General features: G+C 43.6%; 1 pseudogene; it reads left to right on the forward strand.

Moving 5' to 3' along the window:
* The first annotated feature begins 14,913 nt into the window (after nt 1-14,913).
* LOC113837788 overlaps nt 14,914-18,422 on the forward strand; it is a 143,643-nt pseudogene continuing 140,134 nt past the window's right edge.

Genomic DNA, 18,422 nt, shown 5'->3' on the forward strand with positions numbered 1-18,422 from the left:
AGACCCTTCTAGCCCCATGACAGCCTGAACACATTCTCAGCAATCCTGAGAGGTAGAAGGTTCTTGTTATCAAGTATTTCACTTTATTTGTATATGAGCAGTAGTATTTAAGTTTTTTTTAATGCGTGCCCCAAATATAGAACCCGATGTAAAAGGGATGCAAATAGCAGGAAGATCCTTTACTTGGGCTTAAAATGTAAGTAAAACTAACACCGTTCAAGCAATTCATGAAGGGAACAGAGGACCTTAGGTAAGGCCCAGAATGTTTCTAGGAATAAATGTGGGAGGAAAGATTTGTATATAGTGATTAGAATTTAGACTTTGAATATAGACCTTTGGTTTCTTTTGTCTTTTAAACGGCTAGTTTGGGGTTTGCTTAAGACAAGGTCTCACTATGAAGCCCTGGCTGATCTGAAACTCTAGAGAAAGCTGGACTCAAGTTGTGGTGATCCTCTGGCTTCTGCCTTCTAAGTGTTAGGATTATTATAGGCACGTGCCAGTCACGATGGTTGTGCTGGCTATGATGGTTGTGGTGTCTGTACATGTTAGAATGCTATCCTAGTTCCCCACAGTCTTCTGTTTGAAAGCTGAATTCCTTTTCACTACCAGGCTGCTGGAGGTATGTTCTTTTTTTTTCTGGTACTGGGGATAGAAGTCAGTTCCTCAGGTGTGCCAAATAATTGTTCTATGCCCCAGCTGCATCTCCAACAGCAGCATGCTCAACGTAAGGCTAAGTTTCTACTCACAACAAAACTTACATTATAGTCACTTCAAGGACCGGGAAAGGGTAAGGTTAATGAATTAATATTATCCCTGCCTCATTTATTGTACCTAGAAACTGAAGAAGCAGAAAAATGCAAACATGAACAAATGAATATAGCAGTGCTGTGGAAGGGTAGGAAGCAGGAGCAAAATAAGGATGCAGGGTGGCTGGGATGGGGCTCAGTAGCAGAGTTCTTGCTTAGCATAAGAAAGGTCCTGCGTTCCAATGCCAACATGGAAAACAAAACAAAACAAAAATGCTCAGAGTATAATGGCCAATGGTAAAGAGAAAAAGGAAAGGGACAAGCAGAAGATCCTTAAACAGGGCATGCTAATGATTCTAAATAGCAGTGTCAACTCTGCTCCTTCCTGCATAGGCTCAGAATGTGGGGAGTAACTATTTGACCCAACCTCCTTGCTCTACAGAAGGAAAGGATGCCATTAGGAAATAGCTTGCTCAAGGTCACACAGGGAGGCATTAGCTAAGCTAATTTTAAAATTAAGACCTTAAATCTTTCAAGTTTTTTTTCCCCCCATGCAATGGCAGGTGAGCCTCTTAAGAGAAGGGCCACTCTTTTGTTTTGTTTTGTTTTGTTTTGTTTTTCGAGACATGGTTTCTCTGTGTAGCTTTGGAGCCTATCCTGGCACTCGCTCTGGAGACCAGGCTGGCCTCGAACTCACAGAGATCTGTCTGTCTCTGCCTCCCGAGTGCTGGGATTAAAGGCGTGCGCCTCCAACACCCGGCTGAGAAGGGCCACTCTTATAAAGGAAAACATTTCATTGTGGTGGCTGACTTACAGTTTCAGAGGTTCAGTCCATTATCGTCATGTCTGGACATGGAACTGTGCAGGTGGACATGGAACTGTGCAGGCAGACATGGAGCTAGAGAAGTCCCTGGGAGTCCTTTGTCTTTATTGTTGCCCTCTCCCTACCTTCTTTTCTTAGTGCTCGACTTCACTTCAAGTACCTCCACCTTCTGCTTTATTTTGCAAATATTTTATTACCATGCAACCATTTAGACTTCTTCCTCCCTTCTCATAGGCCCCTTTCTATGCCCTACACACACACACACACACACACACACACACACACACACACACACACACACACAGGCCTCACCCGTCCCCCATACTTAATTTTAACACTACAACTTGGTAGGGGGACTTATTTAAACCATTGCAACCATGAAATGAGTTGAGTAGGACAGAGATAGGTGAGTTCCAGAATCCAGGATCTCTTTTCTTTATTTTTTCATTGTTAGTGTTATATGAGAGGCATGGGTGTGGTTGTGTGCATGCCATGGCACAGGAGGAGGGGTCAAGGGACAATTCTGTGATGTCCTGCTTCCATCTTTCCTTTGGTTCTAGCAATTGAACTCAGGTTGTCAGAGCTCAGGCTTTACTTGCTGAGCCATCTTGCCAGTCCCAGAATACGGGATATCTTAAGTCTTTAGGGATGTCATGAATTTCACTGTTTGTAATGTGTCCCAAGTCATTTAGTTAGTGAGCAAGCCCAGCATCCACACCGACATTGTCATCGTCAGTGTTAAGTTCCATGCCAATTAAAGAGGGCAATACCAGGGTCAGTGGTGGCTCTCTTCTTCCTGGTAATCAAGTCTAGACAGCAGCATGAAAGTTCAGTTGAAGGTTCTGCTTCAGGAGACCAAATTAGTTTAAATTAGCTCATCAAAGGAAAACCAGAATTTTAATGTAGGGTGAAAAGCACTGAGAAACACAAATGAGTCAATAAAGAAAGAAACAGTGGCATTTGTGAATCTGAAGGGTCTCAAGGTCTTCAGTCCTAGCCAAGGAGAATGCTATTGGTATACTAATGTTAGTACTCTGGTCTGACCTCAGGCCTTCCATCCCTTTCTGTGTGCAGAGTGACTTGGTATCAGTGGCTTTATTTCCCTCAACTGTTTCTACTTACAACTTATTTGCTCCCAGTGTTTACTGTGAGAGTATCCTGGCTTCTGTCACTCCTACCCTGCAAGATCAATATCATTCAAAGAACAGATGTCAGAATAGATAACATGAAACAACACCACAAAGTGGCCAGCTACCTTCAGCCGTTCTTGTATGATAATGATAGTCTTTAAGAACCCATCATTTTGAGATTTCAAACTACTAGAATACATTCTAACTGGGCTCACATTCATTGTTCCCAAAGTGAAAGGTAATCGTGACTCTATTTTTCTTCTTGCCTAATTGCTTCCTACAATGACGAGCGTCTGGTGTCATGTACAGTGCTCTTTACAGCATGCACAGCTGGTTTCTGGTTTTGAAAAGGCCCATGTTTCGAGGTGTTATGAACAGACAGCAAATCTTAGGTCCTTGATTCAGTGAGTATTTTGACCTCAACTTCTCAGCCAAGATTCTAAAAGGTCTGGTTTTATTTTTGGTTTATTTTTGAAGTCTAATATACTTTTGGGGGTGGGAGCACATGAGCACACATCACAACGTGTCTCTCTTTTTATGTTCACTTACTGTCAAGAAATAAATGATTCTCATTTCTCAGGTCGTGTTGGGTCCCCATCCTAATGCGACTAGGTCCACCATTCCAGTCCTACCTACCTTTTTTACCTCCAAATCTGGAAATAGGGTTTGACAGTGACGAGTGTGCCCTCTGCTGACTGGATGTCTCCTCTGCAGCTATGTTCACAAAATCCACTCACACCTGCACAGCTGCTACCTCAGTTACCTGAGAGACACATTAAACAGAGAGGAGACCTGGACACCTCACCATCTCCTTTCCCTCTTAGAAAGAGTCTACCAGCTTCCAAGCAAAGTGTCACCTCTGAACCCTTGATCGGTCCCTATAATAAGAAAACTCCCTTGCTTTCTTTCCAGAAGTTTCCAGGGGCTGACTTTCTACCAACTGAGGCACAAAAGTGCATTTCTAGTCCTTGCCACTCTTGCAGCTGACACACACGGTTATAATGTATAAGCTACACTTTCCAGTGTGAGATATAACTCAGTACAATAACGAGCTTTTAAAACAGGGCTTAAAAACGACCCCTTTTCGGAGAGCATGAAAAGTAATTAGAAATACATTTTGAGTCCTTCCTAGATCCTCAGCTCTCCTGGGGTTTGCTTTAGGATGTGTCACTTTTCTCACACGCCTCCTCCTGCCCTCCCCCCACCAGAGCCGCCTTGGGAGCCTCAGCCTCATTCTCAAGCCTTTTCAGCTGGAGGCCTCCTGCGCCTTCCCAGCACAGCTTTCTACCAGGGCCTCTCCTTTCCCACTCCTTTCTGTTTTTCTTTCTTTGCCGACTGAGAGCAGGAGAGGCACCTCCAAGCTTGCATGCAGCCCCACAGGAACAGACCTTGGCATGGATACTGGAGTATGTTTGCCACCTGCAGAGAAGTGCAGCCACCACTGAGGGACAAACACCAACCCATTTGGAAGCGTTCCCTTCATAGGCCTGCTTGGGTGTGAGATGAGTGGGGAAGGGGCTGGAATGTCATGGCTGTCTTCACATGCTCTCAGACCACGTTGTGGGAGGGGACAGATCCACAGTTTGCCTTGAGGTTCTGACTCTGTGGTATTTGGATTCTTTCCCCAAACTCAGGTGATGAGAGGTCAGGAAAGCGGTCCTGGACAGCTTGGGGTTAAAAGCAACAGCAGACGCTTCCGTGGAAGTTTCAGATTCAGACAGGACAAGGACCAGAAGAATCATCAGATGTATCCAGGATGACGGAGTAAATTCATGAGGAGCCAGGTAGAAGGACCACCCCCAGAAGGCTCGACAGAACCAGAACAGGCATTCAACCCTAAGCTAGGGAAAGCAGGGCTGACTCTGTCACTACCAACTACACAGGTGGCAAGTGGCCACCTATTCGAACTCCTGGCCCTGTAGTTTGGGGATCACTGCTTCCAAATCTAAGAAAGGAGACCTCAGAACCTGTTTAGAAAAGATAATGTCAGAGTTCATGACAGGACATTTTGAGTGTTTCCCCAACTTGGGGGAGTGGCGGTGACCCAAGAAAAGGTTGGATAAATTCTCAAGGCCGATGCTTGCTTAATTAGAAGATGGAAAAATATCATCTAGAAAAAGTTAGCATCATTTGTTGTGGTGAGGAAACCTTAGGGTAGATTGTAGAACATGACAATAGGGAATAGAGAGGAGGGAGGGGAGTTCGGCTGCTGGGTGTTGGTGGCTGGCGCTTAGTTCTACTAGACCCTCCCTCTATCCCAGGGCTATCGCAAGGACAGTTAGAGGAGAAACCCGACCCCTCCTCCAACTCTAAGGACTGCCGTGTAAAGTTAGAGGTTTCATGGGTTTGGTGACCGCGGTTGGCAACGTTTGCGGGAGGGGGTAGATAGGGAGAGAGGGGCGGAGCGCCAATGTGTGCCCCTAGGGGTGTGTGCAACTAAGGCGCGGAGTTGATCTTCACTGTCTGTGGCTATAGGCATGAATTGTGCCCAAGTATTTTGTGCCACCTTCGCCAGTTTTTAACAGATGTTTCTGAAATGTCCCTGGGGGAATTTCAGGTCCACTTTCTTCACAAGAAACCTGAAATGTCTAGAACTGTGAGAACCGCGTCGCACTCCTTTCTCCCCTGTGCTTGGTTGGCTTTGCGACAGGTTTGGGCTCCCCACCTGCGCCAGATCCGCTCCCCACCCTTCCCACTCCATCTTCCCGGCCTGGCAGGGGCCAGAGTGGTCCCAGACCTCAACTTGAACCAAAACCCCATCCTCCCTCGCCCTCACTACCTGTATTTGTGGGTCCCCCAAATCCTAGGCTGGCCGCTATGAATGTGTTGTGCAGATCTCAATGTTGATTTAATACAATGGCACCGTGAACGCGGAAAAATAAATAGAAGGGCCGGACATATGACTCTCGGTAGTGAAGCCTTTTCGAATAAATACGAGGCTGAGTTTTCACTGTTGAATGTAAATTCCTTTCAAGTGGAACTAATCATTTCAAGATAGTTCACGTTGTCCTAACAACGCGGTGAATGGCAAGGGCCCTTCTTTTTGTTAAAGATATGTTTTCTTTCTTTCAGTCAAAACTGATGATGATAACCCTTTCACGCTCTGTCCTCCAGGATCGTAAATCTCCACTCCCAGCTACCCAAACCGCACTTTCAGAAGCCAAACCCCCGCGGGTGATCGCTTCTCAGGAGCGGCTCGAGTGCACCAGTTTCGCGTCCACTCGCCTCCCGCCAGCCCTCAGCGGGTCCCCGGCACTTGAAGCCCACCAGGGTCCACCTCCCGGCCGTAGGGGGCGCTGCGGCCAGAGGAGCGCGGACCAGCCAGACTCTGCTTGCAGCTGCCCGCCGGATAGGGCAAAGTTCTGGGACTCACAGACTGCGAATTTTATACTGGGAGGACAGATAGGGTGACCTTCACATATTCTAAGTCTCTTTGTCAATCTTCCTCTAGCCCCGGGAATGTGAAAACTTGCACAAAAGCTGAGTTTCCCTTACCCGCGCTTATCATAAAGCAGCCGGTGCCTACTTACTGGGGGAGAAAAGGTCACTCCAAAACAATCCGGTCCAGCCAAGCGGTTCAGATCTTAACTTTTCTTTCCCAACGGGGGCCTCCCTCAACAATCCCGAAAACCATTGCGGCCCAAGCCCCTGGCCTCCCTGCCTACAGGACATGTAGCCCACCACCCCTCCTTCAACGTCCTGGGACCTCGAGGCCACGGTTTATTTGTGCCCCAAAGAGGGGCGGGCTGAATTTCACAACCTAAAGAAAGTGTACTTGTGACTAGGGTAGGAAGAAAGTTGCTTCTAGTTCACCTACTCAGAGGCGCGGTGGTGGGGGAGGTTGCTGCAGAAGGTCATGTATGTCCCCCCCCCTTGGACCCTAGAGGTGTTAAACCTAGGTAGGACTCGGGTGGATAGCTGGCTTCCCCGTTGGGTAGTCCTCATCCTTCTGCCACCCCCCCAAAAAAAAAAACAAGGAAAAGTTACATGCTTCGGAGCAACGAATGTAACTGGCCCTGAACAGCCTGACAAAGTTAGGCCAGCGCTGGACGGTCCCTGGAGGAGCTTGGTGAGTGGGAGCTTTTCCGAAAGAAAGAAACTGTCTGGGCACTTGGTTCCCAGGTTCAGAGACAGGGCGGGATTCCTGGAGGCCTAGTCCAAGCTGACTTCATTCCCTTCCCCGACTCTCCAGAGCACGGCCCTGTAAAAATCAAATGCTAAAGGCGATTCCTAAGGGCTTATTTATTCCTTTTACATCACGCCTTGCATCTGCGGAAAAGAACACTGCCCTGGCCCGGGTCCTAACGTGTACCTTTTGTATTCGCTTGGGTTTTAAGCTCTTCTCCGCACTTGTGGGGGTGGGGGTCAGAGCCAGTATGCGCGTGGAGAGCGATCTCTTAATAAAGGCAGCCGGTGCAGCCTCCCTAAAGTGAGCGAGCCGGGATGGGAGGGCCATCCATCGACACCCCCGCCCACTCGCGGTCTAGGTGGCGTCCCACTGCCGGGCCGAGTCAGCACTGCCCCTCTTGCCCGGCTGTACCTTGCCAACACGGAGGATCCAATTTAGATGGACCCTCAGAATGCCAGGGGAAGCAAGCTACAGAAAGTTCACCAGCTGGGCGACTCCGATGAACTTGGAGCGGGACTTTAGCTTAGCTCGAGTTCTGATTACTCAATCGAGCGCGTCTTTCTTTGAAACAAAACGAAACAAAGATTCGAAACTCGACCGGAAGACTTTCCACCGCTAAGCAGGAGAAATAAGCTGGGTCCTGCAGCAGCTTCTACGCTGTCCTTTTATGTCCCCTAGACAAAGTTATCCTGTATACTATTTGGAGGGCTTTCCGACAAATTAGCGACGGTTTGTGGCACATATTTCCTCCCCCATAAAAGCCAGCTTGGTCAATGAGTCAAGGTAGCTAAGGCGTTGCTGCCTAGAACTCCCAAACGTCCTTCCTGCCTCAGTTTCCGGATCTGTTAAGGACTAAGAGTAATAACTTCCCATTTATTGCTTAGTGAAAGGAAACTAGTGTTTGTGAAGTACAGGGTTTGCAGCACACAGTAGGTGTTCAATAAATCCCCCCTCTCTCTGCATCCTATAGGCCCTGAGCCCTTAATCCACACACTTGGCTATTCAAAAAGAGTAAAGAAAACCCGCATGAGCGACAAAGGTGGCTTCATTGTCCAAATGCTTGCTTGCAGAGTGAGTTTAGGGCTCCATGTCCAGAATCCCTGGTTAGTGTGGTGCTAATTTAGTTGCTTCAGCCTAGCAGTCAGGACTCAAGGGACAGCGGTCAGGGGCCGCTCCTCCCTGCCTAGCCTCCCAGCCTCTGGTGTTAAGGCCTGAAAATGGGCTTAGGGGAGGTCTCCTAGCTGAGCAACAAGACCCTGGGGCAGCGTTTTGCAACTCTGAGTAGGCAGGCGGCTGGCACACGGTCTCTCTCGGCAGGCCACTCAGTTCTGGTTTACTGTGGGGCTGTGCGCTTCAGGCGGAGGGGGCCGAGCTTGGAGCCTCCGCTTGTGCTCTGTTTGGCCCGGCAGGGAGGCTAGCAGTCCTTGGCTGGGTGGAGCTACCCTAGAGGTTCCTGCCCGCCACGGCGTCTGCTGAGGAGGTAACATCTGTGCCCACCCCCACACCCGCTTCCACCCTCCACACCACCTCTCTCCCCCAACCCATTTTTTTTAAAGAAAGAAAACGAAAAACCAACCTTCCTTTCCCTCCACAATAGACACAACGGGGGGCCTTTCACTTGGCCAATCTCAGGAGTTTCATATGAACTTCATTAAATCAATTACTCGGTGAACACATCACAATTTATTTGCAATTAGTATCAAAATGTCTTACTTTTCTTAATAGGTCGGAGCAGATGTAGCTACAGAAGGGACAACGCGTTTTCGTGAAATCTATCTCTTGCAACATATTAAATCTTCTGGTCAGAAGAGAAGGAGAAATTCAAAGGCAGTTTAGAGGAGGAGTGAAAAACCACGCTGGAGACAAATGCGATCCGTGCAGGTGTTGGAGCAGCTTGCGTTATAATTGTATCTAGCGAAAAGGTTGCCTTTATTATCCGTAATGATCGAACAAAAGTCACCATAATTAAACGTCTGGTTTTCTCCGATGACTGAGAGGTGCGTGTTTGAAAGGCGCTGGGTACAGCAAGGGACTTCAGAAATGGTTAACAAGACGCCTCATTCTTTGAATAGTGGCTTTGTCTTAATGGGGTTGGGGTGAGAAGAGAGAAAGAGAGACAGTTATCTAATTTTTATTGCCCCAAACCAGAGATTTATTGATTGAGACAACAGTTTTATTGTACTAGGGGAGGGGGTTGCTGCGGGTTTACAGAAACTCATTTACTTTCCTTTGGATGTAAATTCATCTGCAACAGCCTCCCTTTGGAAGGTTGGACCTCAGCTCCTGTTAATACCATTAGTGACACAGGATCGAATTTCAAATGAAGCCTGGTGACAATTACAGACGGAAACAGATGCCCTTGGAAATTTAGGTCAAGTGTTCAAGATTCTGGTTTCATGGTCAAGGCTGTCTTGGGGGTAGCCTTGAGGAGACCTTCATAAATCTGTCCTCTCTGAATTGGGGATGAGCCTCGTAGGGGCTGGATTTCAGGGGGTGGGGAGAGAAATTTTTTAGAGGGGTGCTGAAAAAAAAGCTCACTGAAAAAAACGAAGACATGCCAAAGTGCTGTAAAGTTGAGCGAGTGTGCTGGACTGGACAGTGGTCATGTGCCGGCAGAGAGCAACAGCCCATTCCCGGGGCTCCCTGGAAAAACTGCACTGGCCCCCAGGGAGAGACCTGGACCCCAGCATCCTACTTAATCGTCAGCAGGCATACACCCGCACCATGCCTCAGTCACAGAGCCTTTTCTTAACCCATCTACGAAATGGGAATCAAATCCTTGGCCTGCTCTTCTGGAGAGTGGCTTCGAGGATCAGGGTGATAACGAATTTGAAAGCGGCTCAGCCCCCTTCCTATGCTTTTTAGTCACTTGCCCCTCTGCTAAGTGGAAAGGACATCCTGTCTCTCCCCTTCTCCCGCTGGGAATCGTCCTCGAGAGCCCTGAGTTGGCAGCACCCACGCCTTCCTTCGGGTTATAAAACATGTCTTTTCACCATGTTCTTGGTCCCAACCCGCTTCTTTGAGCATGGCAGTCTTTGGGGTTTACGTCCCTCTGGTGGGTGTTTTCTACTTGACAACTCTTTTAAAGACGCAGAACCATATTTTATTTACTGCCAACTATAAATTATTTACTAGCAGGCTGAGGTAATTCCATTAAAGCCGCACGGTTTGTTTATACTAAATAGTTATCTGGGGACTCCTTGCTCAGTTTGGAGCTGCAAGGCTCGGGGGTGGGGGGAAGACAGCGAGGGCAAGACGCCCACAGAAAGGAACACATTCTTTGAAAACGAAAACGTCGTCATTTCTCTTTATGAATCATTAAAAATTAAATGTAATTTAACCATCGTTTTTGTTGTGAGTTGTCATGACCGGCCCGGCTTCCTTACTCCCCTGCCTGCCCCCTCATCCATACTCACTACCCTTTCCCCCTGTTATGGACAGGTTTCCACTTAATAGCAGGACGACTTCTTTCAAGGAATTGAGTCCACAGTGGCATCAAACAGATTAGGTAGAGGAAAATGTGTGAGGAGGCCCTTCCTGGCATGAGGGGAGGGGGTGGGGAATGAAAGCCCGGAGCTCCTAGCCCTGGCTACTGAGCTAAGAAAGAATGCTCCTCGAACTTTGTCTCTGGTCCCTTCCCCCAACCTTGTAACTAGGCAGAAAAGAGTAGAAAAAGCCAGCCTGAGGGAAGGGAAGGCACCAGGCTTTATAGATTGTGTGTGTGTGTGTGTGTGTGTGTGTGTGTGTGTGTGTGTGTGTGTGTGTGTGTGTGTTGCGCGCGCGCGGGGGGGGGGCGGGGGGGAGGGCGTGTACAGGCACGTGCGTGGATGTGTGTTTGTGAGTCACAGTCTCCTGCCCTGGCCAGTTGAGATATTTCTATTTTTTTTGACTGTGTGCACTTTGTGTCATATAAAACAATTGATTTGTATCTCTCCTCATTGGGACTTAAGTAGAGACATCAAACAAACCAAGAAACATACTGACCTTTGGGGGACGATAGAGGGGGTTGCACAACTGAACCTTAAATGAAATTTTCATTTGAACTTGCTGCTTTGGGTTATTCTGGCCTTAGAAGAGGGGCGTGATTTGTGTGGAAGTTGCAGAGCTTTCTCTCTCTCTCTCTCTCTCTCTCTCTCTCTCTCTCTCTCTCTCTTTAGAGGCTCTGGAGGAATGTAGCAAGGGAGTGTGAGTTTCACACCTGGTTTTGCACAGAGAGATTTGAGAATGTTTGGGCTATCCCTGAAACACAGGGAGATATAACTAAGCACTTTGACAAAAGGCCAGTTGTCTAAAGCAAAATTGGTAGGGTGCACAATAAGCAGAAAGGGTACTTATTTCATAATTTGTTTTCTATTTTGTCTTTCAGCTGAAACAGGTGTGCAAGGCAGGATAACACAATCCTGCTGGTCCCAGTGATGAAATACCTACGTCCTTTATTACACAGGTGAAGGATGGGAGTTAACCAAAGCATTTAGGGCATATCTTGTATTTACAGTAGTTAGGTTCCCCAACAATTAAAATCTCAATGACATATTTTTTTATAACTTAGTCTCCCTTGTTAGTTTAAATCCTGCTTTTATCAACACTAAAGGAAAATCAAACACCTATGTACACCTCAAGTATGCGAACACATACCAGGCATGTTGTGATGATGGAAACGCATACTAAACTTATGAACACCGAGTCAAATATTTATGGTTTAAACATAGCCCCTTTTATAAAGTCTTTCTTGTCTTTAAAAAAAAAAAGATTGGCATGACATAAAATTAAGTGTTTAAGAATGAATAATAGGATGATAATTAGCACACTCACCCTATTTTACAGCCTCCTAGTTATAAAACTAGTATGTTTACCTACCAAAAGTAAATCTTTCTACTCAGGTGGGTCTTACTTTGCTTGTCTCAAGCTCAGGCAAATCTTTTCTTGCCACTTTGATTCCTTAAAAATAACCATCTCTCAGGCAGCGTTTCTATATGTTACTGTTTCCTTCAAATCTATTATATCACATTCTATTTCATACTCCTCTAGCTACACATACAAAGAGAGAGGGGATAAACGACATAATCTGCTTATTTGTATTTGTTCTAGAAGCCAATAGGTTTCCAGATCCGTATTTGCAACATGAATCTTTTTAATGAGCTGTGGATCCCTGGGCAACACTTCCAAATACTTGGCTAGTCATTGTGGGAGAGACATGAGCTTGAGGCATCAGTTAATCTTGCTGTCATCAATAGAACGTGGATTAGAGTGGCATTTTCTCTTTTGAAATGTGATTCATAAAGTTTAACAAAGCAATAGTTATAGTCAAACTTCTGGAAAAAGAAAAGAGTGCTAGGATGAGTTGGAGCAAACCATTTGTTTCTGGTCATCAAAACTGTGCCCTGAATTTACAATACTGGGAAAACATTGTGACTAGCTTAGAAGAGCCAGTCTCACTTCCTTGCTCTTGCGTGTGCTAATGCATTCATTTGTTTCACACAGGCTCAACACAAAGGCGAAAGGAAATATGACTGTGGCTTAAGAGTTTTATTCAAAATTGAAGCCACTATTCACATAACTGGGACCCCAATATCCACGGAATTTGGAGGAGCTATTTCTGTAAGACAGCAGTAAGAGGTCAAGATTGACCCAGAGTCATGACCTCAGGCAGATTTTTGAACTCAGTTTACCACCCTGCATCAATGTGGAATTAAGGGGGTAAAGAACGTATTAGTGGGCAAAATCTTGGGTGGCCAGTCCTGTAGTTTAACATTTTGCTTCATTTTGTTTAGAGGATGGTAATTTTCAGAAAAGCTAGCTGACAATGACCCACACTGAATACTACAAAAAAGTACTTTGCATTGAAGTTTTGAAATAGTACATTACAAGAGGGAAATATAAAGTGATACCTCAAACAAAACGTGAATTCCTTTTGGCACATTCTTTCAATGAAACATATTTCCTTTTGACCTTAAACATTTTTTTCTACATCAGAAGTTTTCAGACGTTTCACTAGTGACATTTAGGGCTCTATTCCTTTTTGTGAGAAAACTGCCCTACACATTCCAGGACACTTAAACATTCTTTACTCCTTAGTCACAAGATGTGAGTCACAACAGGTCTCCAATTATTTGTGTCAAAATTAGACCTAGAAACTGTTAGATGTTTTCTCAGGACAAAGAATGCAATCAGTTGAGGAATAGTTTTTACAGAACAGAGTTGTATTTTAATTTTGAGGTAAACATTTTGTGTGTGTGTGGCAGATCTGGGGATTTCATACATGCGAGGCAAGCACTCTATCTATCAAGGAGTCGCATTGCAGACCCCAAACTGTTCTCTTGTTGGATGAAGTTGGTAAAAGACAATCTTAAGTCAGAAGAGATCATAAAGTTTCATTATTTATCTCACAGGGATGTTGTTAAGGTCACAGACATGAATATAAACCCCATACTCTGGCTCTGTGACTTCAGGAAAGCCATGGGGCCTCTGGGAACCTCAGGGTCTTCCCGAGAGAGAGGGTCAACCAAAGATCCATGTGAGTTGGAGCTGGAGGTGAAGTTCAATCATATGGCACTTGTTCAGTATGTACAAATCCACTTGGATTTAATATCCAACAGTGCATATTGAAAACAAAACAAAACAGAGTTTATGTGAGGACCACATAAGATAACAGGCTCTCAGGGCTAGCACAGGGCATGGCATGCAGTGGGAAAGTCATGCATATACCCTACAGCTAGTTACTAAGCACCAGTTGTGTGAGGAACCCTCATGTCTATTTAGGCCCAACATTCCTTATGAAAACAGTTACCAGTGAGCCATGACAGTTCTTCTCAGGAGCTCTACAAGGATAGGATTTTCTCCTTGGTCCTCAGAGTTTGGTCTTCATTTTTACTGGGGCCATTCCCTTAGGTTCCCAATGCCAAACTCATGTTCTCTTCTAGTTCCTGTGACTCAGGGCCAGCTAACGTACAAAATGCCCCTTACCCTTGCCCTTAGCACAGCTGGGAAACCTGACATTTTCCAAAAGAACTATATTAATCAGTAAGAAGAAACAAGGGAGGAACATAAAAATAGAGTCCTAAAATACAGGCTTCTGATTCTTACCCTAGTAAGTGTCACCAAGAGCCTTTCAGACGGCAAGTCTCATTTTAACGGAATTCTACTGTAGTAACTAGCTCCTAAGAAAACAAGTGCAGTTATTCATTTAACAAATTGTCATGATTGTCACAAAGACAAGGAAATCAGGTGTTCTAATAATGATGGCTGCATTGGGGTGAGGAAGTTCTCGGTGCTTTTTTTTTTTTTTTTTTTTTTTTTTTGACATGGTTTCTCTGTGTAGCACTGGCTGTCCAGAACTTACTCTGTAGACCAGGCTGGCCTCGAATTCAGATATATGATCTGTCTGCCTCTGCCTCCTGAGTGCTGGGTTTAAAGGTGTGCACCACCACTGTCCAGCTTCTGGGGTGCTTTTGTGAAGATGGCATTTATGTTGTGGTTTTGAGGTTGAAAAGGTGCTTCCTAATGATGATCTGATGTAAGAATATTCTAGACAAAATATAAATCCTGGAAAGACAGCTGTACAAGCCTACCATTATAGTAAGTCTCCCCACTATATTCCATGCACTATTTGAACAATCTTTCATACAAAAACTCATCCAATTCTTACAGTTAAGGAAGTTATTACCCATGAAATGGAGATCTTTGTTTTATTTTCAGATGTGGATTATTGAGGTACAAAAATCCCAAGTCAGTTGTCTAAGTTACCAAGTTGCTACATGGTCAAGACCAAGCAGTCTGGTTACAGAATTTAGCAGATAGCTAGCACTCCATTCCTTTGCTTGTAGCATGGTATATAGGGAAGAAGTATGACTTTCAGGGAGACCAGGGTGTTACAGCTGCTTCACCATCCATGTGGGAATTTTATATGTGTTTGAAAAGGATTTGTCTTTGTCTTTTGAGAATGGGGAATCCCTGAAATACTTTGAGTCAAGGAGTGACACGATCTGGTATGTATGTTCAAAGATTGCTCTCTTTTCTTCCTGAGAACAAGCTGTAGGGCCAAGAATGAAGTAAGCAAGACCACTCAGTGGTGTTATTTTTATCCAAATGGGAGATGAACGGGACCCTGACCAGGACAATGACAATGGAAAGAAATGGAGGGATTTGGCAAATAATCTGAAGACTGAGTTGATTCAATCTCCTGCTAAAACAGATGAGGAAAGTTAGGAGGTCACTTCCAGGTTTGGATTTGAAGCCATTTGCTTTCTTGATCTCTGGGAGCTGTTCAGCCACTGAATCTTTGCTCCTTTCCCAAAATAAATACCATCTCCTAGAATTCTCAGAATACTTAAATTCCACCCACTCACTTCCAATGTTCAAGTTGAACAAACACATATTTTAGAGCTAGTTTTCAGGGCAAATATCAATGGTAAAAAACCCTGAGCTGTGTTCAGTTCGTGCTTAAAGCACCCTCGGAAGCTTCAGATGGTATCACTTCCCACATATCTGGAGTAAGGAGGCAGAAAGAAAGAAAAGCCTTAGATTCTGGAACCAGATGCATTTAAATCCCTCAACCACTGTTATTGTCTATATCATTTAAAGCAAAATCTCAAACCAAACCAAAACAACAACAACAAAGCCCTCACCCTGAAAGTACCGCTTTTCTTACCTGCAGATTGGATATAATTGTTTTCATTGTTAAGTGAAAGGACACGTGTAAAGGACTCAGTAAATACCCAGTTCCCCAAATCTGATGAAGTCGTTCAGTTCATTATTACCATTTCCAGCCCATAGCATAGCTCCTGCTGTACAAGCCTACCATTATAGTAAGTCTCCCCACTATATTCCACGCACTATTTGAACAATCTTTCATACAAAAACTCATCCAATTCTTACAGTTAAGGAAGTTATTACCCATGAAATGGAGATCTTTGTTTTATTTTACAGATGTGGATTATTGAGGTACAAAAATCCACATTATTGAGGTAATAAAATAAGCCTCTTCCTCAAAGCAGCCTTTAGCATACTGAGAAATGTCTGCATTTCCAGAGTTCTCTTCATCTTTAGCTTTTTTTTTTAAAAAAAAAAACTTTTATTTATTTAATTATTTACTTATTTTATTTGCATTGGTGACTTGTTTGTGTGTATGTGTGAGGGTGTCAGATTTTGGAGTTACAGACAATTGTTAGCTTCCATGTGGGTGCTGGGAACTGAACCCGAGGCCTCTGGAAGAGCAGCCAGTGCTCTCAACTGCTGAGCCATCTCTCCAGTCACCTGTCTTTTGCTTCTTAACAATGTTTCCTTACCCACTGTGCTGCCGGCCCAGAGCATAAGGATAGTCTCAGCTGAACATTTGATTTATAAGTTGCAGTATAGTTTTTTTTCTAATGAAAAACTAGATTGTCCTGGAGATCATGGGAGGCTGTCCCTGGGTAAGCCATTAAAACTCTGATCCAGTTTCCTTTTATGTAAAATAGGTGGAGTACTTACTAACACTAACTTCACAAGAACATTGCTAAGTATAAGTGAGCAACAATGCAGAAACACTCAGAGAAAACAGGAAGACTAAAACATACCTTTCATACCTCAAAACTGGGAAATACAATATGACACAGTACGGTTAGTAACCTAATTTGCATATGAATTATTGGGGTAATGTTCAAGTGACAGAAACTTCTAAAAAAGTTTAAAAATTGTAAAGTCTGACATTTAGTCTTATGTTATAAAAAACTGGAAACTCATTGTGAGCAAAGACAATGGCATTGCAGGGAACCAGCTCAAATGTGTGGCTAGTTGCCAGGTTATGTATACTGTGGTTTCAAATGTTTATTACCTAACCTGCAGTTCAACCTTGACATGCAGAGTAGAAATGTCACACTCAATTCAAGATTTACAAACTTAAGTTCCCCCTATAACAGAGAAAAAAATAGAAAAGCAAATGCAAAGCTTTTGTGCTGGGTACTGTGATAAATCACATATTTATTTTTAAAAATTGAAAATAAAGATGCATCATGAATAAAAGAATACTATTTCTATGTTGTACTTATGAATATAATTTACTAAGAGATTTGTAGCAACAATAAAAAAGTATTTCTCTGTAAAAATTACTTACACTATTTGCAAATGTTGAAATGCTGTTTCCAGTACATTTTTCATCAATGACTGTACTATTTGGATATTCCAGATCTCATCAATTATATTTTTTTGCAGACTTCTTAAAATTATAAATTGGAGGAAGTGTACCAGTCTCTAATAAAAGATCCTGAAGTCTTAGAAATATGTGAGGTTTGACTTCATCAGAGCTGAAAAATCATCCTTGCTGCTTTCTATGCAAGCTTCAGCACTTTTTGAATTGTTTTTCAAGTGCTGAGGATCAAATCTAGAGCCTGGCACGTTCCCCACTTTTTAATTATTTAATAGCTGTAAAAGATCCATGGGGCCAAGTATTAACAACTGATACATCTAAATAAAGGCTATATATGTTTAAATTTTTTGTAGCTTTAAAAATTTCATAATGAAGTTCTAGAGAAATGTAAATTAAATACAGTTTAAAGTTCAAAAGAGGAATAAACATTTCGGTGCATATCAAAAACATAAAAATTCATATATAAATAAATGCAAATTGGCAAAATGTAAATTCAATTTATTGTGAAATATATGGATTCATGATTGACCTAAAATAACATTCACAAAAATAGATTTTGATTTTTGTTTAACTACCCTTATTATTGCTTTTGAAAATACTTCATAGCCTTCCATTTCTATAGTCAGTCCTTCCACAGATATTTATTGAGCACTGCTACCACAGCTAGTAATTATTTAGATGCTATGTGAGATACAAGGATCTATAAGACACGGCCTGTGCCCTCAAGGAATTTACAAGCTAGAGGCAGTATCATATTCTTCAAAAAGAATTCTCTGACTGTGTAAACAGAAACTATAAGCTTATAAAAGAAAGCCAGTAAATCTACTCCAGAGGTCTGTTTTGCAATATCACCACCTCTGATTCTGCACTGAATCCTACTCTAAAGCAGAGACAACTATGTCTGTCTTGTGTCAAATGCCACTGTCTTGTGATTCTCTTTTAGTCTTCCCTTTCTTACAGCTTCCCTTTCCTTCATTGTTCATGGTGTCACATTTTCATCCATTTGTTTAAAATGCTTGACAGTATTTTCATCTTTATAGCATTTATTGTTTTATGCTTTTAAATAGCACAAAAGCTAGAATAGTGGTTCTCATTTCGTCCTAATGCTGTGACCCTTTAACACAGTTCCTCATGTTGTGGTGACCCCCAAGCATAAAATTATTTTCTTAGTATTTCCTAACTGTAAGTTTGCTACTGTTATGAATCATAATGTGAATATCTGATCTATAGGACATCTGATATGTGACCCCTGTGAAAGGGTTGTTTGACCACCTCAGGTTAAGAACCAATGGGATAGAAGGACCAACTGTAATTGTCATATGCATATTTTGAAAATAAAAATTAAAAATTAGCTTTTAATTATTTTTATTTTTGCATTAAGTAGTGTCTCACTATGTCTTGGTTGGCTTGGAACTCACTATATAGACCAGGCTTGCCTCAAACTTATAGACACCAGCCTGCCTTTGCCTCC

Source organism: Cricetulus griseus, chromosome X (genome assembly GCF_003668045.3).
Source record: "Cricetulus griseus strain 17A/GY chromosome X, alternate assembly CriGri-PICRH-1.0, whole genome shotgun sequence".
Classification (NCBI taxonomy): domain Eukaryota; kingdom Metazoa; phylum Chordata; class Mammalia; order Rodentia; family Cricetidae; genus Cricetulus; species Cricetulus griseus.